The sequence below is a fragment of the Meleagris gallopavo genome, chromosome 4, assembly GCF_000146605.3.
Source record: "Meleagris gallopavo isolate NT-WF06-2002-E0010 breed Aviagen turkey brand Nicholas breeding stock chromosome 4, Turkey_5.1, whole genome shotgun sequence".
NCBI lineage: Eukaryota > Metazoa > Chordata > Aves > Galliformes > Phasianidae > Meleagris > Meleagris gallopavo.
In genome coordinates, this window is record NC_015014.2 from 57,828,964 (window position 1) to 57,837,120 (window position 8,157).

Here is an 8,157-nt window from a genome sequence, read left to right on the forward strand (position 1 = left end):
AAAAAAAAGTAAAAAAGGAACAGATAAAAGCAGGATAGGGAGGGTACAGAAGTTATGTTCTAGATATAACGTAGACTAAAAACCAACTGGGGCGGCATTATAATTGTAGGCGTGAATCAGGCATCATTCAACTAGGTTGTTATCACACAGGCACTATTATCCCATTACAGGATAATCCGGATCATATACATGTTAATTCAAAAAAGACTTATTTCCCCCTAAATGGTAAGTCTGGCTACAGGAAAATATCTTCTTTAGATAGCCATAATTTATTTCATCTGGTGAAATAACTTGAAAAGCCAAGCCTACAGCAGATAGCATGGATCTTCACTGCTTACATTAGGGCACTCAATTCCATAAGAGAGTCTAAGAAAAAGTTCAACCTATTTACTATCACAGATGAGTGAATTTGCAAACCTACGAACACTCAAATTCACTTGAGTCTGCTACTGATGACCAAAGAAAACAGAGATGAAACTGTAAAATGAGATCTAGTAAAAACTACATAGGAAAACAAATTGTACAATGACAATTATAATGCTGGTATTCCTCCAGAACTACAGTATTTTAAAAATCAGCCATGTCATACATTAGGTATGAGAATGAAAAACAGTTTTCAATATACCACATTGTGACTTCCTAAAAGCATTTTTAATATACTTGAAAAGGATTCTGACATTTTGTGGGAGTTCAAGCACAGATTTGCATGCTTGAATAATGGTTTTCATTATTCATTGAATACATGCCAACACCTATATCCATTGTTTCTCTCCATGACAACACATTTCAAACCTTCAGACTAACTGAATTCACCGCATATTATCCAGTCATTTCACTTACAAAGTTTCTCCAATCACAACGTAAATAACTCTATAATCCCTGAATTCTTCATCTCATCTTAAATGCATTTCATTCTACAAACCCAGAAAAATAGATGAATCCTAATCTTCAAGGTCTTTTAAAAGCCTATTTTCATTACTGCTTCTTATCAGAGAAGATAGAAAATTACCTCTATTATAGTTTTCTTCCCTGAAAGCCATAAACTCTCTGTCCCTCTGTCCCTCCCAAAATGTTAATCTCTACGCTTTTGGCAACTGGTGGAACAAAAATAGTAATATGGTATTTTCCCATATGCTTAACTGTCTCGGTTTCAAAATGAACTCAAACACAGTTAAAATGTATTTATTTTTAAATGCATAAAGCTGTTCTGTCCACAGTTTAAAGCATAACCAACAACTGAAGCCAATAAGAAAAAAAAAATTCATACAGTCTTTCAGAGCACCACTGAGAGCGCCTAGCTCCATCTTTCCCCAACCCCCCCATCAGCTATCTATGCATTTTGATAAAGTCCCTCCAAGACTTCTCCAATCTCAACAGTCCCAACTTCTTTCTTGGAAATGACATGGCATATCAACGTATCTTAGAGACAGAGAAAATTGCTGAGAAACAGTTTAGTTTCAGAATAAAGAGAACATGATAATACTCAATGCAGAAAGTTCATACTGCTTGAAATGATTTGTACATCACAGGATAAAGTCACAATTGATTGGATTGCAAGAACATGGCGCTTAAGTAAAATTTAAACAATTTCAGGGAGAAAAGAAAGTATGCTAAAACTTAGTATTTCTTAGGACATCATAACTTTTCTGCAGAACATTAAATTTGCTCAGAAAACTCAGAAATTTAAGTTAAAGTCTTCGGGAGAATCTACGGTCTGATTTAATCTCTTTATTGGATGTGACAATTTGCCACATCAGTCCACAGCCTAGGAACTCTCCTGGCTTCTTTCCAGATTATATCATTATATAACACCTTTTAAAAGAAACAGCTCTTATCACTTCCAGTTATCTAAAAAACCAACTCATTTTTACTTGATTGTGCTTTCAGGCAATCATTTTTCCAAATCTCCTTCTCCTCTAACAAGAGCACAGAAGTGGCAGAGGCCGCAACCAGATGCGATTCCACTTTGTCAGACAGACACTGATTTTATGTAACATACACTCACTGCTCAGTTACCACTTTTCCCACCTACCTGCCTCTACTGATTATTTCTTTTATTTATGTGATCTTACTCACTGTTCTTTCTCACTAGCAAAAAAAGCTTGTTGTATTCACTCTACTCTCTGTGCACCTTCATAAATATCCTCTTCCTGCTTACTCTTCTCCAACAACAAATAACTAAAATAGAAGTAAAAAATTCCATCTTGTGCATATACTGCAATCTTTCTTGCCTTTAGCATTTCCAATTCTGATTTTTTTTTTTTAGTTTAAACTCTTAAGATTATGTGAGAGTGTTTCTGCTCACATCTGAGGATAGTTCCTTGTTTTCTATCAGGATACCCTAGAAACTCCTGAAGGTTGCAGCGACTGTCCTTTTATTCCATGACAAAATGTAGATGTATAATTTGACAGATACATTAATTGCACAAAATCCACTATAATTCTGAATAGAATTCCATAGATCACACTGCATTTTCTGTCAGCAACTTAGAATGTGATAGCATCTAGAAAATTTAATTGTGATACTTCCTTGTTTATTATTCCAAATTTAGGATAATCATTGTTAATATCTGCATATTGATGTCTCACTCCTCCCCTCCTTCTTAATAGCTGTTTTACCTGAACAAGAAGTCACATTAACACGTCTAGCATGTTAACGCTTCACTCCTATCAGAACTCTGAGTTCCTCCACATTTATTCCTATTAACTTTGCTATTTACAGTTTTTGACTGATGACCCAAATGCTCTCATCTTAGTGATTTGTTAAGTATTGATCATTTGACTTTATACAACAAGAGCACAGATCGGAATTCAAATACCCTTCAACTTTAATTGGTAGCACCATTACACATTGTTTTGCAAATACTTCATCCATTTCCTTGCTCCAAGATGGAGCAATTTACCATTTTCTGTTGATTCTTTAGTCTGTGTTCAAAAATCTGAGTTCATAGAAATTTCCCTTTTCCAACAAATTTAGTTTGTCTGATCTGTAATCAACCTATTACAGTCTGTCAAACAAGAATTAGGGCTCTATTATTTGTTTTTTCCTCTGGGAGGAATAAATTCTATTTATAGGCTCGTTTCTTTGTGTCATGAAATGATAGCATGAAATAAAATACGAAAGAAGATGCCATCCAAAGCTGAGTATCACACAGGACTGTTAAAGAAACTTGAACATACTGGACAACTACTATCTATGTGTTCCAAAGATGTTTCAAATTTTACACCAATGTAATGACACAAGTACACAACAAATCATGTTATATCAAGTGAACATGGTTTTAGTATATATTTCTTCTTCAGAGAAGTCCTTGAGACTTTTAGAAAATATCACTAAACAAAAACTCTGCCCATACTGGGGAGAATTGGAACTACGTGATCTCAAAGGTCCCTTCCAACATAAACCATTCTACAATTCTATGATTCTGTGTACTTTAAGAATGAACACTTTCTCCTATGTGTTCTCCTGACTAATCAAATACCTGTTGAATATATGCTAGATAGACAAATATTTATGGGTTTGTTTCATAAATAAACAGACACATCAGAGCAGCTAAGGACACGTAACCCATGCAAATCAAACCAGGACTCCTACACACATTATTTCCAAGCAAGTTACTATCTCCGTAGGCATGTACATAATATGGTTTGAATATGCTTGTGTTCAACTCTGCATACACTTCTTTTAACAGTTTTCAGTGCTAAGATCAAATCCTGAACTCCTTTGTTTCCTCTAAGACCAGCTAAGCTAGTTCTGGTAGTATTGAAATCACAGCAAATATCAGCAACAATGTCTTTGGGAATATTTATTTACTTTTGTACAGTGTTAAAATAGTTGGCAAGAGAATAGACTTTAATACTCAGTTCTTCTCATAATTCATGCCACACCTTCCTGACAAAAATTTCAGTTCATCAGTGAGTGGTTCCTGAGACATTTCTTATAAGTTTAATGCATATTTTAGTAGGGAATTAACATGAGATTCAAGCTCTGCTTGTTTTTAACATCACTGCTATTTGGAAGAATGATCAATAAAATGCAAATACATACCTTGCTTTTTTCTTGCTGAAATTCTATCTGAATGTTGGTTAGTTTAGTTCGTAGCTCCTCATTAGCAGCTTGCAGAGCTTCAATATCCATGTCGGGCTTATCTCCCTTGGCACGACCTTTCTTTGACATAATTATTTTTGAAGTTTAAAATAATTTTTTGCTCCAAATTGAGCTACCAACTAGGGCCTTCTGCTTTCAGCATTTAAGAGTCATGTAGTGTTCAACCAAATCTTTCACAAAAATCTCTGCCATTGTGGGCTTTATCTTTCATGTCCTGAAAGAAACAAAGTAGGAACAGAATTAGACTACACCACAGAGCAAGATCAAGGATCAGAATTAACATCTAGTTTTAAAGCACATTGAACTTCCATGTAGTATGCACTATACTACATAACGTACTAGAATTAGTAAGCAATAGATTAGAAGAGTTACACAGTACTCATCATTGTACCTAAAACCACATCAACTCTCTTCCTATGCTTACAGAAATGAAAGTTTTGTTCTTATGATAAATATAGCATATAAATATAAATCATATTTTATTCAGGACTTGATGATTTGGACCACACAAGATTCTCAAGAGGCACTGAGACAATGATAAATTAATAGAGCTGAGTGGCATTCCATTTGCTCAAATTGGAGCAATAGTAGGAACTGCTTACTTTCTGTAGTAAGGAGTAAGCACCTTTCACCTTAGGGTATCAGATGATTCAAAAACATCGAAAGCATGTGGAGAAAGTAGCATAAAACTAAAAAAACAAAAACAAAAAAAAAACCTTAAAAGACTTTAAAAAATATATAAGCTATGTACATTAAAGGTCAATAGATTGAAGTGATCTAGCCAAAATATTAAGGTACTTCATTTTATTTTTATTTTCTAATATGCATCAAAGCTTAAAAAGTATGCAATTATTTAAATCAGCTTTACATGATACTCAAGGAGAACATCAATAGCAGACAATGAACCCTAATTCCAATAATTAGAAAGTCCCAAGATTAATTTTCTTCTTGAGTACTAATAAAAGCTCCATCAGTTCTTCCCCCACCCTCCTTCCCAGCTCTTCCCTAAGAATAACCTCGCACTCCACAAGAACAAAATGAGCAACAGGTGATAGCAGTGCTGAATTATTTCAAAACCCACATAATTTTCAGCATTAAATTCCTGATAAGGCAAAGGGGTTTCTGCTTTAACAACATTGTTCAGATTCAGTAAGAATTCTGGAAGGTGAAGTTGTTAATGAGTTAGCTCAGCTGAAGCAAAAACATAGTTAGGGGAAGAAAAAACGGTTTGTGATAGTTAAGAATCTATCTTCCCACATATTTTGTAGAATCAATTGCACTTCCATTTTATTTGAAAGGAAATTGCCAGGTTTGGTGTGCCAGTGTCTTTAGCCTTGGCGTTTTTGTTCAGAGAACCATTCTTTTCTTCCAAACACAACACCAAAATCTGCAGTGCTATGACCTCTGCTAATTAAAATACTTGCTTTACTGAATTTTAGAAAGAGACAAGAAAGTAGCAATGACAAAAGAAAAATTATTGCACTGCTTCTCACACACCTCTATCAAAAAGAAAATTAAAGACACATCCAGGCCAGCAGTTTTCTAAAGAAATTATACATAAACTGAAGATTCAGTATTCTTAGCTGAAGCTCCCTCAAAATCAATATAATTCCATTGTTCTTTCTTAAGAAAAAGAAAGAAAACTATCAACGACTAGCAACAGCTTCCTGAAAATGATTATAAAGACAAAAAAAAAAGTGTATATACACACACAGTATTATAGGTCTAATTTAATATTATCAAAGACTTCTCTATGCCTATTTTTGCTTTACTTTTATAATAACCACATTCCCCTCCCCTTCCCCCCCGCTTCAGACGTCTTTTCTTTTTATCTGACATACAAGCTAGATAAAGGAAAATGGAGAACAATGACAGTTACAGAGCATGATAATCCTTATTGCTGAAATCTTCACACTCATTCTACTCAAAGAAACAAAAAAGAAATACACCTGCAGGCTAGGGCTCTTACAAAAAAGATCAATTCTTCACTTCAGCTACATTTGCTTTGTCACTATCCATATTTACCAACCCTGACCGGCATGGAAACCAGTAACATATTTAAGGTTTCTTTTCAGCCCAAGAAATATTATAGAAACTTCCTTCAAAACCTTCTGAATCAGTATCTCTATTTTTTTTGTTTTTGTACTAGTAGATATTGCTCTTCACATTCTACTGCCTTTTTTAATTCCTTCCCCAAACTCAGATTTTTAACTTGCAGTTATGTTTTGGAAGAAACAGGAAGACCTACAACCCCTCAGGCTCTCAAGAATGCCTGAGAATTCTGGACTTTTCCACTCTCATAGTTTCAACAAATTTTCCTAATTTCTAACTGTGGAAAAACACTTATGTAAAAACATTAAATATTTAAATGATCATTTATTTGCAATACATTTCCTCAGAATAAGTTCATCACTCTAATACATTATTTTTTGTAAAGGTAGGAGATTTTCTTCCAAAAGTTCCTCAGAAGGTTAAAAGTAATTCATGCAATAGTATATTATATAGACATATACATAAAAGAAAAATAGATTTAAAATAGATAAATAAAAATAAGTAGAAGATTCTTCATCTAGACACCTCCATCCAAATAAGGAAATTTCTTGTTTTATTTAATCCTTTCTCCTACAGTATTACACAGCCTTAAACTATGGGCCTCAGATAACCCTTGTTATGCTTGTGAACATGAAACAAATACATCAATGCTGAATATTCAAGAAGTTTAAAATAAAAATTACCACCCTAGCACCTGACAAATTTAAACTTAGTGGACAAAGGTAAAATGTATATCCTCAGAAATGCCAGTTCACTTATGTTATAATCTTCAGAAGTGTGGTGATCAGCCAATGAGTGTATGGGAATGCTGACATGAATAGCTGTCAATGCCCAAGGCAGATTTCCCAGAAGGTTCAGATGACCTACATTTTTTGCTTCAGTTCTCAGATGTATGTAATAAAATATGACTGAATGGATAAAAGCAAAAGCATCTCTGTAGGATGAAAAAAGATACATTCCCCAGTCAACAAATATAAATTTGTGTTATCAGAATAATCTTCTAAATATATTGTAGACTAGTAAAACATTTTAGGTACCCATTTTTTAACTACCAAACAGATCTATTCCTGTAATAGTAGAGCTTTACTTTAAATCCTATCCCACCTGCAGTATTGTTGAGTTTTTCTTAGTGGAACACTGTCAGTTGTGACTTGTATTTTCCTGAGGATAAAACCCAAAAATATCTTATTGTTAACTAGCAGCCACACTTTTTTTTTTTTGTTTGAGTCACAGCCATTCTTCTTTTAATAAGAATATCTCTCTAAGTGCAAACTAGATGGAAAGCAATCACTAAGAAGCACTAAAATGTTTAAATTATTTTTTCCAGAAAAATTTCAAACTGTGTTGAGTACAGTTGAACAGAATAAACATTTGCTTTGTAGAGACTGTATCATAGCATGAGTTGAACGTTCATGATGCCTGACTAAGGAGGTTCTGTTAACAGATGACACCCTGTGGATGAACTCAGAATTTGTAACTCATTTAACTCCTGCCAAAGTATCTTTTACATTAGTTTCTACAAAGGCAGCTCAACTAAAGAGACGTTCTGAGATTTTGCATTTCCACAGCCTTTCAACAAATTCTTATCGCTCCCAGGGAACAGTAGCTGTGTTTTAACATCCCACCACAAATCCTGCCTTTCAGGTCCCTCCACTGCAGTTAACAGAGCTGCAGTTTGGCAACCTTCAGAATGATTTTCACCAATATATTCATTTTCACTTCAGTTAATTGGTTGTCTGTGTCATGTATGCATCTGTTAAAACACATGCAATTAGAAAAATGCTTCCAAGTCAACATGTAACATACCAAAAACCAAAAAAAAAGTATTTCAGACTCGTTTAAAGCCTATACACACCTTCAAACGTGTATCAACCAATGACAACCATACAACATTGAATAATTAATTATTTCTGATTAGCTGTACTGCAGGCCACTAGGTAGTACCCAGTACATTAATAGCCATTTTTTTAGACAGAAAACATGCACAATCAAAAAAA